This window comes from Thunnus thynnus, chromosome 23, assembly GCF_963924715.1.
Source record: "Thunnus thynnus chromosome 23, fThuThy2.1, whole genome shotgun sequence".
NCBI lineage: Eukaryota > Metazoa > Chordata > Actinopteri > Scombriformes > Scombridae > Thunnus > Thunnus thynnus.
This window is the reverse complement of record NC_089539.1, coordinates 18,963,107-18,979,826: the sequence shown is the minus strand read 5'-3', so window position 1 is coordinate 18,979,826 and position 16,720 is coordinate 18,963,107. Positions and strand designations below refer to the sequence as shown.

Sequence of the window (16,720 nt, the reverse complement as noted above, 5' to 3'; positions counted from 1 at the left end):
ACCACTACTTGCCTAACTCTAACCTTAACTGACCCAAAAATCCCACTTGGGGACACGGTGTCCCCAATTAACTGGTCCTAAGTCTGAAATTTGTCCCCAAAAGTAGCCTATGACAGACCACACACACACATACACACACTGTCGTGGAAATTTTGCCTATAAACACTCTGGACTCTGATAAGAAATGAAGTAAAATTACAAAATGCAAAGTACATTACAGTTGGAGACAGCATTACCTGAGATTACCTTCTCTCTCACTAGTTACAAGTCCATTCACAATTTATGCTTAACAGCAAGACACACTTCTTTACAAAGGTTGCTTTGAGATAGCATGATACTGTCCACCTAAGCTACCAGCCTATCTGGATGTAGCACACATGTGCAGCACTCATCATTACACAAGGTCAATGCTTACTCCTAGTCTTGTCTCTAGGTCAGTGTCCTCTTTACATATGGCAACATCAAAGTCCAGCATACGTACACAGTGCATGCAGTCTGACAGGGGTTAATGTATGACAGAGCCATGTAGTCTTTCACAGTAAAGGATTCAGAGCAGAATTAATATATGGTAAATCCATAATGCTTCATGCTACTTTAACAACAGACACACTCACACACGCACTGTCCTTGGGAGGTTAATGTTCCTGAACTCCTTCGAGGCTCAGTGGACAGATGTTTTGCTTTGCCTGCTTGCTTTGGTTTTGGCCCTTGTGTCCCGTTACAAGCAGCATCTATCACACTGAGACACAAAGCTCACATTCTGCAGCATACATCTATCTGATTCGTACAGCAGGTTCAAGTCGTTGATCAGACTATGTTAAATCCTTCTTCAAGGTCATAAAATCGGGATGATTTGGCTTTTTCTGCATCGATTTTGACTCTTGTGAGTCCCCTAACTTTATGGAAATGCAACACTTAACGCTGTAGTACTGAGCGAGCTACCGCCAGCTAGCCTACCTGTATTACTCACAGTGCATTGATGCATACGTGCTTTGTGTCTCCTGTAACATTACTGTAAAATTTAGCTCTTTACAGACTTTGACAAAAGCTGTTCCTGGTACACAACGTGGGATCCTCCAGGAACATAAAAATGTATATTAGCCTACTTTATAACACAAACTCACTACTACTAGAAAGAAAGACAAACGTTACAAAAAGACATGTAGTACACAATAAACAAATAAAGACGTGGTTTAAGCTCCATCTCAGCCTTCAGACGCAACCTAACAAACGGTAAAATACCTCCAAACATGCCCCGGTCATTGCAGTGAAAACGAGCACCAAGGGGTCTTTGTTTGTTTGCTGCAGCTCTGGCCGGAGCTCGGACAGAGCTGTATCGTTGCAGAAGGAAGGATTACCTCACAGCAGCCTCTCTCTCTCTCTCACTCTCTCTCTCTCCTCTCACCTGCCCCACATGCCTACAGAGCACAATCGCTCTCAGTTTCGGTTCGCATCACCGAGCATCTCGGGGCTGCAGTCCTGAGTCACACATTCAGAGGGCAACAGCAAACAAGGGCGACGAATTCACTCACTGAACATTTTGACGCAGCGAATATGCTACCTTGTGTAATGAGCTATGCTGTGAAGCATCATTATTAGCCTTTAAGTGGTAACATCCCTGGTAAGAATGAAAAAGGTAGACATGGGAATAAAGTCCTCAGGAAGGCTAACAGGGTACATGCTACATTACAAGTATGAAAGCATAGTGTGAAAGCTTCTCCAGGTAGATAAATCTCACACATACAGGTGAGAAATCCTGCAAGATATGACTACATTTCAATTCCCCCCTTGTGGGGTATATACACATGTGATGCACAAGCCATATACACTACGCTACTCCAGCATACAGTGTGACGATATAAGACCAGAATACAGAAAGCAAGAAGCACTACAGCATCCTCCCAGGACACAAGCAAGTGCTGAGCCTCCCCAGTGGCATCTTAATGTGACGACGGGGTCATGTCAAGGGTAAAGGACCTGCTGCAGAAGGCGCTGTTGAGGAAATGTATGACAGAAAAACACTTGAAACCTATGTCAATAATTCATGAGTGTGGATCTATAAAAAAGGGGTCAACGTATCTTTTTTTTTTTTCTGTCACTGAAAGCTAAAAGGCATAATTCTACAAATCTGTGCTATAGAACTAATACACACTCTTCCATTATACTGCAAGACAATAGAAGAAGAAAATTCAAAAGTCAGAAAGTTGTATGCCAAACTGCATGATTCTACGAGTCTTCCCTCTTGTCACAGTAGCTCATTGTTTTCTAAGAACTGCTTTTTCAATTCAGCCCTGATCTCGCTTTCTTTATACAAAACCTTCTTAACAGTACAACTAACTCTTAAGAATGAAGTTAAACTCAATAGGTGATTACACAGATATATTTTTTGTTATTTTGTAAAACAAAGGGCGCCTACAAGGATATTCATATGTGCAATTACAGCCGGTATGCCATTAATTGCAAACTACTTTGTTGTAATAGCTTTGTGTGTATACTCCAAAAGGCCAAACGTGCAAGGGCAGAAACTGGCCAATCATGGTAGGTTGCCAGTTCCATCCTCGACGCCAGTCTGCTCCCTGCAGTTCTTGGAGGCTGTTGCGTTGCCAGATCAAGATGCACCATGCGGAGCAAGCCCCGGTGGGATGAAGCGTTGCCAGATATGTGTCTGAAATCTCAAGGGTTACCGACTTTGTCAGATATGTGTCAGAAATCTCCAGGGTTAGAGGGCTGCCAACTCCGCCTCAAACCTCTACGGTTACTGGGTTGCCAGCTCTGTCTCAAAACTGCCAGGTTTGACAGATATGCACCGAAGGCTCTCGTGTGCTGTTGGGTTGCCAGATGTATGCCACGGCAGTTGAAATATGAGCTCTGAAGTATGCCACACATTGTGAGCTCCTGAAGCACCGCCAAGGTTTGTCCCAGCTTTGTACATGAAACAATTATTGATGTGGAGGATTCAAAGCAGCAGATACTTCTTTCACAGTGAATGCTTTGAAGGTTGATATAGCTCCAGTGACAATAAAACATTTTGTTCTAGGATGTAATGTTGTTTAATCGGGCACAGCATCTGAACCACCCACTCGTTGAAAAGCGGAGTTTATACAGTGGAGCATTATTAAGCAATGTGTGGTGTCAGCATTCTTTGATTACGAAACAGCGTTCAATTCAGGATCATTTCATCAAAGTCTTTCATTAACAAACAGTGATTAATGTACAGTATTTGCTTGTTCTGGCAGTTTGCTTTCTTTGGTTTAATTACTGTAGAAGATCCCTCCTGCAGGATGATGACTGATTTTATAAGCTTACATGATGACAGCCAAAAGATCTTTTTCTGCAAAGAGTGGACTTAATTATATCATTAATGGAATTATTTATTTTTTTAATCTTTATAAAAAAGAAACTCAGACAAAATTAGGAGTTTTGTGGCTCCCTCACAGATTTTATTTCCTCAGGAGCAGTCAGCTAACAGATAGACTGATTTAATGTACACAAGTTGTTGCTGGTTTCAGCCTAAAATAGGGGCTCATATTATGAAGACAATGAGCGGTTGAAAAGGATATTTTGAAATGCAAATCGTGCTTCATATTATAAACCATTTCACTTATAATTCAAAAACAGGCAGAGAGAAAAAGCTTTATGTATCTCATTTTATCGTCTCGTTTTTCTTATTTGAAGCACGCTGCGTGTTCCGCACATGCAGAAATAGAAGGTGAAACATAATATCAGTGTAATTCAAGACAAGATAGATGCTTCCAGAAAACTGCTGTCAGAGGGGAAAACAAGCCTACATGTTCCTACAGGTCTCAAATGTGCAGGTTAATCTGATTTGCAGCTCTTATTGTTCTTTTTTAAAACACACGACACCCTCGTTCACCATGCAGACACATAGAGTATACACACTAACACATACCAACACAATGTTAGACACAAAAAAAAGCTGTTGTTGATAAGCCAAAGGATTATTGTGATGATTGACTTTGCAGAGGAACGGACTGACCTTGAGCGGCTGTATTTCCTTCAACTCAAAGAATAAAATCTAGAGAACGTACACGCTTATTAGAGGATGTACACGCTAATTCATTCAATGCAAATCAGCAGGCAGACCTACAAATCACACATCCTGTCAGTCTCCCAACTTATCCTCAGTAAAGAAATGGTATACAGCTTACAGAGCTTATATAGGAGGATAACGTCTGCACACAGAAAAGCTCGCCGTCGTAAGGTGAATACAAATCTTTTGGGAAGCAGCCACAACATATGTCCCAACGCTCGCTCCGTTATCCACACGCTGCGGTGCACTTAATCATTCACTGAACACACGTAATCAGTGACGTTCAGAGAATTCGTCCCTAATCATCTTCCCCTGTAGTAACTCCTCGGCTATAGGAATTCCTGTGTTAACCAGAATGACTTCCCTGCATTATCTTGCTTGCTTCCAGTGAAAGCTTGGTGTAGTCTGGTTTGGCAAGATTCAAGAACTTTATCGTCACATGCACAGCAACACAGCAGGTGGCAATATTGAAGGCAACAAAAAAAAAAAAAGCTCTAGTTCCAATTTAAGTGCTGAGCAAAATATCAACAATTGTAAAAAAAAAAAAAGGAGAAAGGTGAGAGAGAGGAGTAAGTCGAGAAAAAGAGTCGAGAATGATGAAAATATTAGGACACCCTTGTTCTTCACTTCTGAAGGACTTAAAACCTGATGTTACCTGACATTTTCTGCCAGCCGACTGCACTGAAACTGTGCTGAAACATCTCAATATGAAGTTATTAGATTCTATGTTTTGTCAGTTGTCCGCAGTAATAATACAAACAGTATGAATCCTGGGAAAAAACAAGCCAACAGCTGTGCTTTCTACTGTGTTTCAGAGTGGAGTTATATGTATGTTTGTGCATGTGTACATGCAAATAGGAGCCTTGTATTTGTTTCTGTATTAGCATGTTCCTGAGTATATCCTGTCTACAACATCACCGAGGCACATCTGCATCCATAGCCATGGGAGAATGTCTATGCTAATCAGCTGGCGTGATCTGCTATGAGCTTGGCTGCAACCCGACAGGGAATCCTACCCTACAAAAGCTGCTATTTATATCCCTCCCAAGTTCCCCCACTGCCTGTCCCTTTCATTAACGCTGGTGTTGGCTTCCCCAGACAAAAGTCCTTAATTAAAACCGGGAGCTCGGCGGCTAAGCAGCCCGGACATATTACGAGCTCTCGGATCATGTAATCTGGAAGACCTCAGTGTTGAGAAGGTTAAAGAGAAGGAGGCTCTCTGAAATCACTTTGATTCTATATCATCAAAGGAGGGCCATCATCAATGATTCATTAGCAACAGAGTGTCAGCATAAGTAGTGAATATAGACAAGTGGATTGCTTTGGTTCTGAGGTTGAATCCTTTTTAAAGGTATAAGAATTTGTTTTTTTCCATTTGCAAACACGTAATCTTCAGGATCTCTGGATTATAATACTGTACAAAGCATCATTACGATTATGATTGAGATTAAAACTAGAGAAGGATTGCAGGACAAAAACAACTTCATGAATCTGTGTGCTGTGGGGGGATCATCTCTTCCTATATTTGGCTGGATGTTCCTTTTCTACTACACACTACAACAATTTCCTGTATTGAGCTGATTATTGCTGCAGAGAATGAATTCATCTCCCGTCTTTCCTGAGAGAGCTACAATCATATGATAACGCTGCAGATTAAAGATTCACGTTTCAATCCAAAACACTTCAATAACGGATTTTCATTAGGAGAATTTTTTAGGAACAAACCCCCCCCCCCCTCACAATCAGAGACAATGAGTAAGCAGCGTCTCCTAATGACACGACTTGTTGGAGCATGGTTTTTTTTTTGAAAATCGAAGCCGCCCTCGAGGTGGAGCATCTCTTCTTCTCCTACCTACATTTGCAATGTGGCAAGACACATCACCTTGGTAACAAGTATTCTTTTTCCTTGAGCATTGTTACCATAGTAAATCATGTGACCCCTCCTCTCTGAACTGTTTGTCTCCTGCATGGTGCAGAAGATAAAACTGATTATTCTCTCCACTGGCAGTCAATAATCATTGGCCTCGCATTCTCCCAGTTAATGGATGATGGTAACCAGATGATTCATGCTTGAAGTTTTTTTTGGAAATTTATAAAAAGGTAAATGCTTCTGTGTGAGTTTTTTTTTTTAAATCTACCTTCATGGGTGTTAGTTAACTTTATTTCTTAACAATCAAATGCTTCAAAATGACATGAGGTAATCCTGCAGGAAAAACCTTCACAACACACACTTAGATCTGTTCTATGTAAACTGGAGCAATAATACCCAAACTTTCTGGCTTATCACCTTTTAAAATGAAGCAGTGTCTACATCTGATTCATCAACACCTGTTGCACACTGTATGTCTATAGTTTATGACCAGGTCAACCTGAGGGGCAGTGGGGAAAACAATGGTGAACACAACACTGCAATATGATCATCTTTTAGGTTGATATGATGAACTTTTCAGCAAACACTTGCTTATTGACACATCCAGCAGTTATCAAGCAACAATATCATTCATTAAGAGACATGTTTCTGTCCACCTGGTGAATGTAAATCCAATATTCACTCTCCTTTTACTCTGTTTTTTCTCTCTACCAACTCCTAAGGGAAATATCTGACTGTTGACCCTTACCCTTGCTGCTAAATGCACCACTAATGTTCACCAGCTAGTCACCAACTGCATCTGTTTACCATTTGGTGCCAAGCAGGTGGTGTGCAGTGGATTTTTAGAGCTTTATCTCTAAAAACATCTGCCTGCTGAGGCCAAAAACGACACTATAAATGCAGAGTGAACCAAAACAGTAAAGTTGCAGCTGGACAGCTAAACAATTAGCTGAAACTCGCTATAAACTTGATATTATGTTTCATAATCACCCATTTATGTTTCAAATCACAATTATTGGACCATAGTGTTTGAAGTATGTGAATTAAAACCTCAAGCAAACAGGAAACACGAGCCACCATTTGAGGACCACAGAAGTGAAGCCGCCATCTTGGGAAAATCCTAAACTGAGAACAAAGGTATTAATATTCATTAGAGGTTTTGGCAGGAAGAGTCTTGTCCAAACCCAAAACTTTAGAAACTGATAGAAACAAGCCTCAGGGGACTTCACCACCACTTCACCTTCAGGCTGGTTCCTCATCTCTGGGCTCTTAAATTTTCTTCTGTTCGCCTCAAGTATGCACTTTTAACCTTTTTCTCAAAAACGCCTCCGTGCACCTCAGCATTGAACTGAGGGAGCTGTTTTCTTTCGTGTTTTCTATACCAAGAAGCCACATGCTTTAATGTTGTAAAGTTCCCTTTTTGAAGTTTTTCATCCAGCCAATGGAACTAACTGAGCCTAAGTGTCAAAATCACAAGAACTCAACAGAAGCCGCAACTCGCTGTCGGCCCACGTGTGACTGACTCCGAGGACAGCCGCAGTGACACGTCGACCGGGACCTCTGCCGTCTGCCCTGAAGCAAGGCCGCCAGACCGACTAGTAGGCCCCGCTGTCAGTCCCTCATCCGTTTGGCGAATCACTGCATCTTGAATTGCCTGGGAGCTTAGTCGGCAGCAGAGGCTCCTTCACAGCGTAGCCCTGCAGGCGGACTGGCCCGGACCTCACTGGTGACTCAACACTACAGCAACCCCCTGACCTGCTGAAACTGTCTCATCTCTGCACCGAAATTCTTCATCGAGTAGGCGTAATCTGCAACTTTCTGTGATTACGAGTTGATGTTGAATCACATTTATTATCTCTTAGAGAAGATGATCCTCCCCTAGAGTCACTCTGTTCTTTTATAACTTTAAATCACGCCCTTCCATCACTATCTTCAACTCAGCGACCCATTTATCTCGTCATTTAAATCTCTTTTATTCATTTGCTTGATTGTTTCCTTCATCATGTATTCTTTAGACGTTTTGCTATTGATGAATGTCTTCATTTTATCAGCAAGAAGTTATCTGTGTTCTTTGAAGCAGGAGACAGAGGTCAGTGAAACGAAAAGAACTCAAATGTCAGATATAAGACTGATTAATTTAACAATATGTGTTCCTCTGTGGGAGGTGCTGCCCCAATTGTAATGACTTAACCCTACATATATGCTCAGAGAGAGAGCCATTACTTCTTCAGACATTTTATTTAAAATACATCATTACTTTGGGCCAAAATGGTTTAAATAAAGCTTGAGGATATTTTCTACTAGCAGAGGATAAACAGCGCTTTAAATTCTGCCGTCTATCATCATGAAAAACAATCCTTTTTACTCTGCTGATGCACGTTCAATATCACATTTGTTTGTCTCCTTGCAAAAAAAAAACAGCAATCAACTGCATTTGCAAAGTCCTTGATTCTGTCCTTGTACTTGAAGAATCAATTAATTGCAAATTAGATTAAAAAAAAAAAAAAACGATAATCAGGACCAATGACAAGCAGTGTGGTTAATCTCAATGTGAGCTTTAAAGGTGGTGTTAAAGTTAAAAGACCTTCAGTTTTGACAGGTGACTACACTGTTATCATAAAAATTCAAGCAATACAGCAATTCATTACACTGCCAACAGGGAAACGAGGTAGATTCAAACCTTTCTCTCTCAGGTGAGACAGAAGGTGAACATAGATCCTTATCTAGTTAAATATTTTATGCCTGTATTATCTCTGAATAACCATGTTCTAAAACTGGCAACACCGCTGGACCCTTCTTCCTCCAGATCCTTTCACATGTGGGCGACTGGCGAGTGAATTAAGATTTTCTATATTTAGAAATATTGTACCCTGCAGGAAGAGCATTGTATTTTGGTGGTATTTGGGTACATATATGTATATACTCAGATGAGACAACACTGAAAAACCTCCTTATTAGGTATTTCTTGTCTGTAATTGAGCCCTTAAAGTCTCATTTTAAAAGTATATTCACATTTAATCTTTCTCAAATCGAGTGCAGCAACCTGTGTCAACCTTTCTTCTTATTTTTTATTGCTTCAAGATACAGACTCTAATTTCTAGAAAACTATTGAAAACTTTTGATTTGTACTGGAAACAGGTTGAAATTCTTACTGAAATGGCAGTTTTTTTCCTGCTTGTTTTATTAAATAGGGTGTTTATAGACAGAGGGTAAGAAATTCTGTTTTGAAATTAATTAAAAATTACTATCAATTAATGAATATTTTTGAAATGAGCTCCAAACGGATTATGTGCAACCTAACCTGGACTTTCTTCTGTGTTTTTCAAAATGTGATGATTACTTCTCCGAGAGCTCCTGTGTGATTAATTGCTTCCTCAAGTACATCCTGTGGTTGTCTTGTGCAGCAGAATTCAAACTTCAAGCCCCCTAAAGTGAAATCAAATGACTTCAACATTTGATCACCAGCATGAGTGCGGTGAAAGAAAGGAGAAGAAAGAAAAATGACAGTGGAGGGGGTCCTTGAACGCACTCATGTGGCCTTATTTTCAGCGCAGGATCAAACCCTTCAGCTGAAAAAAAGGACACATCCTCCTTGAGAGTGAAGCTGACACTTAATGATCACGCTGTGGCTGTAGCAACAATGACAGGGCGCTGATGTGTGTGTTTATGTGTGCCGCTGACGCTTGCCAAACTAAACCTACTACGCGACTGTTTTGGAGATAATAGAACCACTGAATCGATGTGTGTTAAAACTGAAAAAAAAAGGGAAGCTGTGTACATATAATGAATAGCAATTGTTCACAGAGGCCGCAGAAATCCTGTGAGCTACGACATGCCTGTGTTTCTATCTTCCTCCGTTGGCGAAGTAAAGGTCATGATCAGCTTCAGGGCTTGTACTAAAGGAGGAAGAACGGGGAGAGGGGCCTCAATACTGTGGAGACACACGGTGGAGAAGTCATGCATCAACTTGATGTTTGGTTCCACAGCGGCTGAGAAGTTCCTATCGGCAGCTGCTGCTGCTGCTGCTGCTGTGTGATGTGCAGTCCACCACTCTGCAAACTAGCATCATTTCAACCAGCATACTTGATTATTAATTCATCCTTGTTAGCTGTTTTGCAGAACTGCGGTCAATAATGTTAAATCCTGAGTCTTTTGAGCGTAAGACGGGACAAAGAAACACAGGAAATGTGTAAATATATCATGTTTTTTTTTTTTTTTTTACCCGTAATCCTCAAAAATCAATCTTTGTTCAATCCTGCTTTAAATCCTGCTTAAATAAAAGCGATTCTCTTTTATGCTAAACATGCTCTGCTATTTGTTAGAAGCTGTGTTCACCGCATTTGGATTTTCGGGGGACACAAGGACGTAGCATGAAGGTGGTTTTGAAAATATACATACAGAGAACGCTCACTCCGCTCCATAAAAACATACATCTGCATCAAAATCAGAGGCTGTGCACACGTCTCTACTTAATGTGGAAATCAGTAACCTTCAACTGAAACAAATCCTCAACACAGTGCCCACCTCTATCCTCCATATGTAGTCTACTCTTGCTAATATCAGTGGGGTGGACAAAATATTAGATATCATCAGAATAATGTGATACATTTCAACAGCACTGCAAACCACAGCATTCAAAAAATTCACTCCTCCTGTTACACTAAAAAGTCCAGCGTATATGTGCTCGAGGCTTCAAATTTTCACATCACACTTGTGTAAGTCACGTATTTGGCCCTGACAAACTAGTTGTGATATCACACAAAACATCTCGTGAATGAATTGTGAAAGATTCAGCGAGAGCACAGAGAAATTTGCCCCCTTCGGCAGATGAATGTGAAAACGGCCTTTCAGTGTCAAACTCATACATCATTCTGCACAGTGAAGGTCGAACATAGAAGTGAAACAACAATAAGCAAAATATTGTGAAGGAGGACTTTAAATGTACACAAAATACAATTACACATATATAAAATACAAAATTATGACTTATATCTCTTTCCTGCAAGTAAATTCCAGACTTTTTACCTGATATATTGTTAATTATATACAGCAGTAGAGTCTAACTAAGTACATTACTTGAGTATTTCCATTTCTATCCACTTCATACTTCTACCCCACTACAATTAACAGCTATAGTAACTAGATACTTAACAAATTAAGCATTTGTAGACTAAATATATGATGCACTGTTCTTATAAACTACCCAACAGTACCATACATACAGTATATTAAATAGTATCTACAGTGTACTATTGCTAATTTTACTTCAGGATCTGAATACTTCATCCAGTACTGACTATGCAGATGGTGTTGTGTAATAACCGAGATCCTAAACCTCTCTACCTTTGGGGAAGATTCAGTGATAAAGAGTTCTGGATGGGAAGAGTAACGGCAGATTCCCTTCAGCTGTCTCCCAGAATGAGTTCAAGATTTTAAAGATGCAAGTTTGCGATTAATTTGACAGCAATGTAAAAGCAGTTTAGCCGAGTCAAATCACAAGCAGTAGTTCCTCCAGGACACAGCAGAAGTAGCTCAGTCATGCAGAACCAAGCTGAGCCTGCAAATCCAATATTCCAATAGCTCCTCCTTTCCATAGACAAATCCGTTCAAGCTTCACTGGACCTGCTGCAGTCAAGGTTAGGAGAGACAGACAAATTCTGCAAAGCAAACACATGAACTTCTGATAAACAACACGGGGGTTAGAAAGTACGCAACTTTTCTCAAAGATGTTGGAAAGTGTCGGCGAATCGTCTCCTGAAGGAGCCTCGGAAAAAAGCGAGCGCGACCCGTTTCATCTTTATTCACAAACGCAGCAGCTACTCACACTGAACACAACAAGGAGCGATGACTCACTGATACTGAATTATGGAAATCTGATTCAGTAATTGAAATTCAGCTTCATTTCAATTCTTTTTAACCTTTTTAACTAGGTTGTTTGTTTTTTTTGTTGCTGTTTTTTTTCCCCCCGTGACACTGCATTTGATCTAAACAAGTGTGAGATGAGTCAGAGAGGTTTTCAGAGCATCTGTGTAATGTTGATTATACAGGGTCTCATTATGTGGATCTTTCCAGAACAACATGCTCTCAGGGGCCCCAATGTTGACTGAGGAGATTCCCAAAATTCAGCTTGATGTGGTAAATGCACCACAGATTAATAATTATGAACATGAAAAAAAAATAAAACTATTGACTGCAGACTGGAAGTGTTTGCTGGATTCCTGGAATGAAATGCCCTCTGACATAAATATGCCCATGACAATCAGATAAATCAATAGAAATACACAGTGAAACTTAATGAAATTATACTCTCCTGTTCATACCGTAATGTCTTAAAATGTGCATAATTTTGTTAAGAACTGGTTGTGTTAAAATAAGAATAAATTGTCTGGACTACTGCTGTTACTTTCTAGCTGTGTCCTCCTTTATGGTGGACAAACAAATTAAATTTCTCTGTTCATGCACACAACACATAACAACAATTATCACTGGGAATTACCCACTCCACCATGTGATGTATTTCCAGTCACTGCATGGGCTAAATATGGAAACCAACCTCAGTGGCCTTGTTTAAACTTTGCATGGTGTGTTAATTAATGCACTCGGCAAGCCAAATCCTATTATGTATTGACAGGAATATGAGACTCTATCCTACTCCATTCTAGTCTACTGAACTCTTCCCATTAATCAACAGGGGCTGAAATATGGATTTTACACACGCTGGAACATTTCCGGTTTTAAAGGGATAGTTCACATTTTTTGAAATGGGGTTGCACTTATCCATAGTCAGTGTATTGCCGGCGGTAGATGGCGGTCTGTCAGACAGCCCTTCCCTTTGGTGCTACATTTTCTCAACTGTAGAGCTTCAGTATTCCTATGCATGCCGCACACTCTATTACGCCGCAGACCAGCAGTTTCAAAGTGCTGTTGTAATGTTATGCATTTTTTTTAGGTGGCTAAAATATGTTTTGCTGCAGGCCCCGTCTACAGCAGTACATTGCTTAGCTGACTATGCATAAACACCTCATACAACCCCACAAAAAATGTGAACTATCCCTTTAAATCGTTAACTTCTGTAATGTTTCAGTGCATGATTGACATGAATGACTATACCACACATGCTCCTGCAGGGTCTGATTGTATTTCACTGAATATGAATCAAGTATCTTATCAGATCTACTGTATTTAGGTTAATCTTTCAGCAAAGTAAGTGATAAACATTTAGAAGCTAAAAATCATTCATTCATTGACAATCAAACATAGACATTCAAAGAACTATTACTCAGTTTTTGCCAAATAGAATTTGATTGATTTGTGCACTTTAGATTCAAAATTCAATGAATTTATTAATAATATTATTATTTTTTTTTACCAACTTGGAACCAGATCCAAAACCAGCTATTGAGACTACACCCTACAGTAGTTAATGCATTAATTGTACAGTAAGGTATAATGGCATCACTCACTGATTTTCACAGTATATGGCCAATAGTATACGGACAACCCTGACCACATATTTTTGCTATGCAGCTGAATTCCATGGTTTGGGCTCATCTTCTTAGTACAAATTAAGAGAAATCCTAATGCTGCAGCACACAATCCCATTTCAGACAATGCTGTGCAACATCAGTGTTGGACCTCACTAATGCTCATGTGGCTGAATGGGAACAAATCCCTGTAGTCAGGTTCCAAAATCTGTTGGAAAGCTTTCCCAGAACAGTGGACGCTGTTATGACAAATGATTAATGCTCGTGGTTATAGAATGAGATGTTCAACAATCCCGGGTGGGTGTAATGTTTGGATGTCTACGTACTGTGGGCCTTGTAGTAGAAGTGATTTTATTTGGCTTTTAACATCTGACCAGGGACACAAAATATAAATTAGAGACATGCTTTCTAGGCTAATTCCTCAATGGGCATTTTTCCTTTAAAATAAACGAACATGACTGATTGTTGCATTATTAACGTATCAGGATATCTTCATCTATGTTGCATGAGTGTTCAGACTGACTTCAAGAAAGCACACATACGCACATGCACCCGCACACACACACACGCGCTAACAGTATGGAGTCTCCCCTCCCTGGGTGTTTTGCTCAATCTCGGTACCTTTGAGACTTTGTGGCTTATCACAAGCGTGCCCAAACATCAAAGTGCAAGAGTGAAATATCAGTGCTGTGTGACTGACTGCTAATACTGCCAACTGATGCTCCTATAGATGCGCTTGATGATGCCTGCAGTTGAACTCTGGCTTTCATGTCATATCTCTACTTTACTCAGATAATTACTGCACATATAAAACAATACCATCGCTTTTAGGGTTAATGTAAAATACATGAGAAAGTACTGATCGATTGAGGGCTTAAATAGTTCATTTAAAGAGAGCAAACAGAGGATGCGAGAGGGGCGTTTATGGAAAGAGTGATTTCCTCTAGAGATTAGCTTCACTGGTGTCACGATAAAGTCACTTCAAACACCAAAAAGAAAAAAAAAAACCTCTGCACATCACAAGTGCAGCAGTGGGATCCTGCCACACTGCCGCTTTTGGCTTTGAAGCATCACATTTTCATTGGGTTCAAATGAACAGTGACAGGATCAAATGAAGTTTTAGTAGAAGTGGACTGTTGGAAGCGAGACAACACAGACAAATCATACAGGAGGGGGGAATATTAAACCTGGCTGATGGACAAGCCATTCTAACCAGTGGTTTTCTAACATATGCAGGGAAAACGGCATGAGAAGAACTGACAAATATCAAAACAAAGATGCAAACATGAGAGGACAGACAGATCACAGAGAGACGAATGACTGATGGGAAAAATAGTGGCATGTTATTTCCTGTCTGCTGGATAGCATCATGGATAGCATCATGGAGAACAGACAGGAAGTGGATCTGTTTGGGGAATCTGTGAGGAAATGAATAAAGAGACAGGCGGTCTGCTGCCGAATGCCATACGATAACCAACACAATGCTCACCTTCATCTCCACTCATATGTCCGTATCTGTCCCATCATGCATCGCATCCTGATAGGATGCATAAAATCCTGTATACACTGGCCTTGCTCCACATGTATGGAGCAGTATAACAGAGATGACAGTGCATACATGAACAGGGGCCTCGCTAGGAAGAACTAGTCGAGTGTAATTAGATGGGACTGTATGGGACTATAGGCAGACCTCTGCAATTTCCATCCAGGATTAATCAAATTGACCTTCTGGTTCTGGTTGGTCAAGGGACCCCCGGCCAAACAGACCCCAACCCCCCCCTTCCTGACCACCACCCCGGTCTCCTGGGAGTTGGTTACTGTGGGGTTTTCTACTCATCAGTGTGTCAGAGAAACATAGAACAGAAAGATGTAAATGCATCGTAAATAGAGGAAAAAGGAGTCAGATACAGGAAGCACGTTGAAAAAAAATGCAGATTTTATGCCCCACCATATGTTCAACCTGTTTTCCGATGGACTGCTAAGTCAGTCCCTCAAGGAAATGCAAGTTCAACAGTGTCTGAAATAATTATAGATTTAATTTGTCTGCAATAATTATAGATTTAATTTGCCTGCAATAATTATAGATGTAATTTGAGGGTTTTTTTTCAAATGTCTACAATTTCTCAGCACTAAATAAGGCCTGCCAGTTTTACCAATCATTACAATTTTCCACAAAATCTAATTCTGAATCCTGTTTATGAGCCAATTAAAGTCAAATAGAATTCAAGCCGTATGTTACTCTGGAGCGGGTCTTCTCAGGCAGTGTTTACCCCCAGGCTTTGCATTGCTCTGCCCAAGCTTCTACAATTGCCTGTTTTTAAAGTGACCAAAATTGAAACACCTCTTATCTAATACCTAAAACTAACAGTTTGGTTATGGGTAAGTTTTCAACTTATCTGCCATACAGATGTTTTCTACTTTATAGTAAAAGTCCATTCCTAATGTATGTGGATTGGAGGCTTCAAGTTTCCACATAATACTTGTATAAGATGAATGCAGGAACACAATTGGCTTCCGAACTTTGAGACCTCACAAATGCATCTTAAATACAGATTTTTGGTGAGCACAGAGAAACTTTTCTCCTTCAGCAGATCAATGTGAAAACAGCCTTCTAGTGTCAAACTCATACTGCACATACTGTACATCATTCTGCACGGCGAAAGTCAAACGTCAAAGTGAAGTAACAACAAGCAAAACACACGTTTGAGTGGAGAATAGAAGAGAATATATCACATATATTGGGCCAGAAAATTCATTTTGAGAGACAGAGATACACTAACTGTAGATAGAGAACACTACAGAAAAAAGGTAAGTATATATAGAGACAGAGAAAAAGCCAGGCATTAAAGACAGTACTGTAGGACTGGCAGTAATGGAGGCCAGAGTCATAGGAAAGCTGTTTGGTTGGACTGCAGATCATCAGAATGTGACATAAGGGTTTGATTCCTTGAATGATATAACTTGAGATTCCAGTCACTGAACCCAGAGGCTCCCACTACTGAGAATCTCATAAATGCTTAATCAATCATGCAAAAAACAAAAATTATCCCATAAGCCTCTCAATGTCTTCTCAATTGGCCAGGGGCAGCAAGCAGTAATGGGTTACACATGCAGTTGAACTACCACTTTATGAAGTTATTAAACTTGGTTATTAAAATGAACTGCTGCATCTCTCATAAGACAGAGGTTCGTCTGCTTGTTAAACAATGAAGGGATTGTGCAGGCTGAATGGAACATCTGTGCATTTTTCAAGAGAGATTCACCTAATACAGTTAGCCAATTTAAGCAAGATGTGACAGAATGAATCTCATAATC

The 16,720-nt window shown here is 40.2% G+C and overlaps 1 protein-coding gene across 9 annotated transcripts in view; it reads right to left on the bottom strand.

Annotated features, from left to right (window-relative positions):
- Positions 1-16,720, bottom strand: part of ppfia2 (PTPRF interacting protein alpha 2) — a 158,460-nt gene that overhangs the window by 62,370 nt on the left and 79,370 nt on the right. The gene's annotated exons all lie outside the window — the stretch shown is intronic.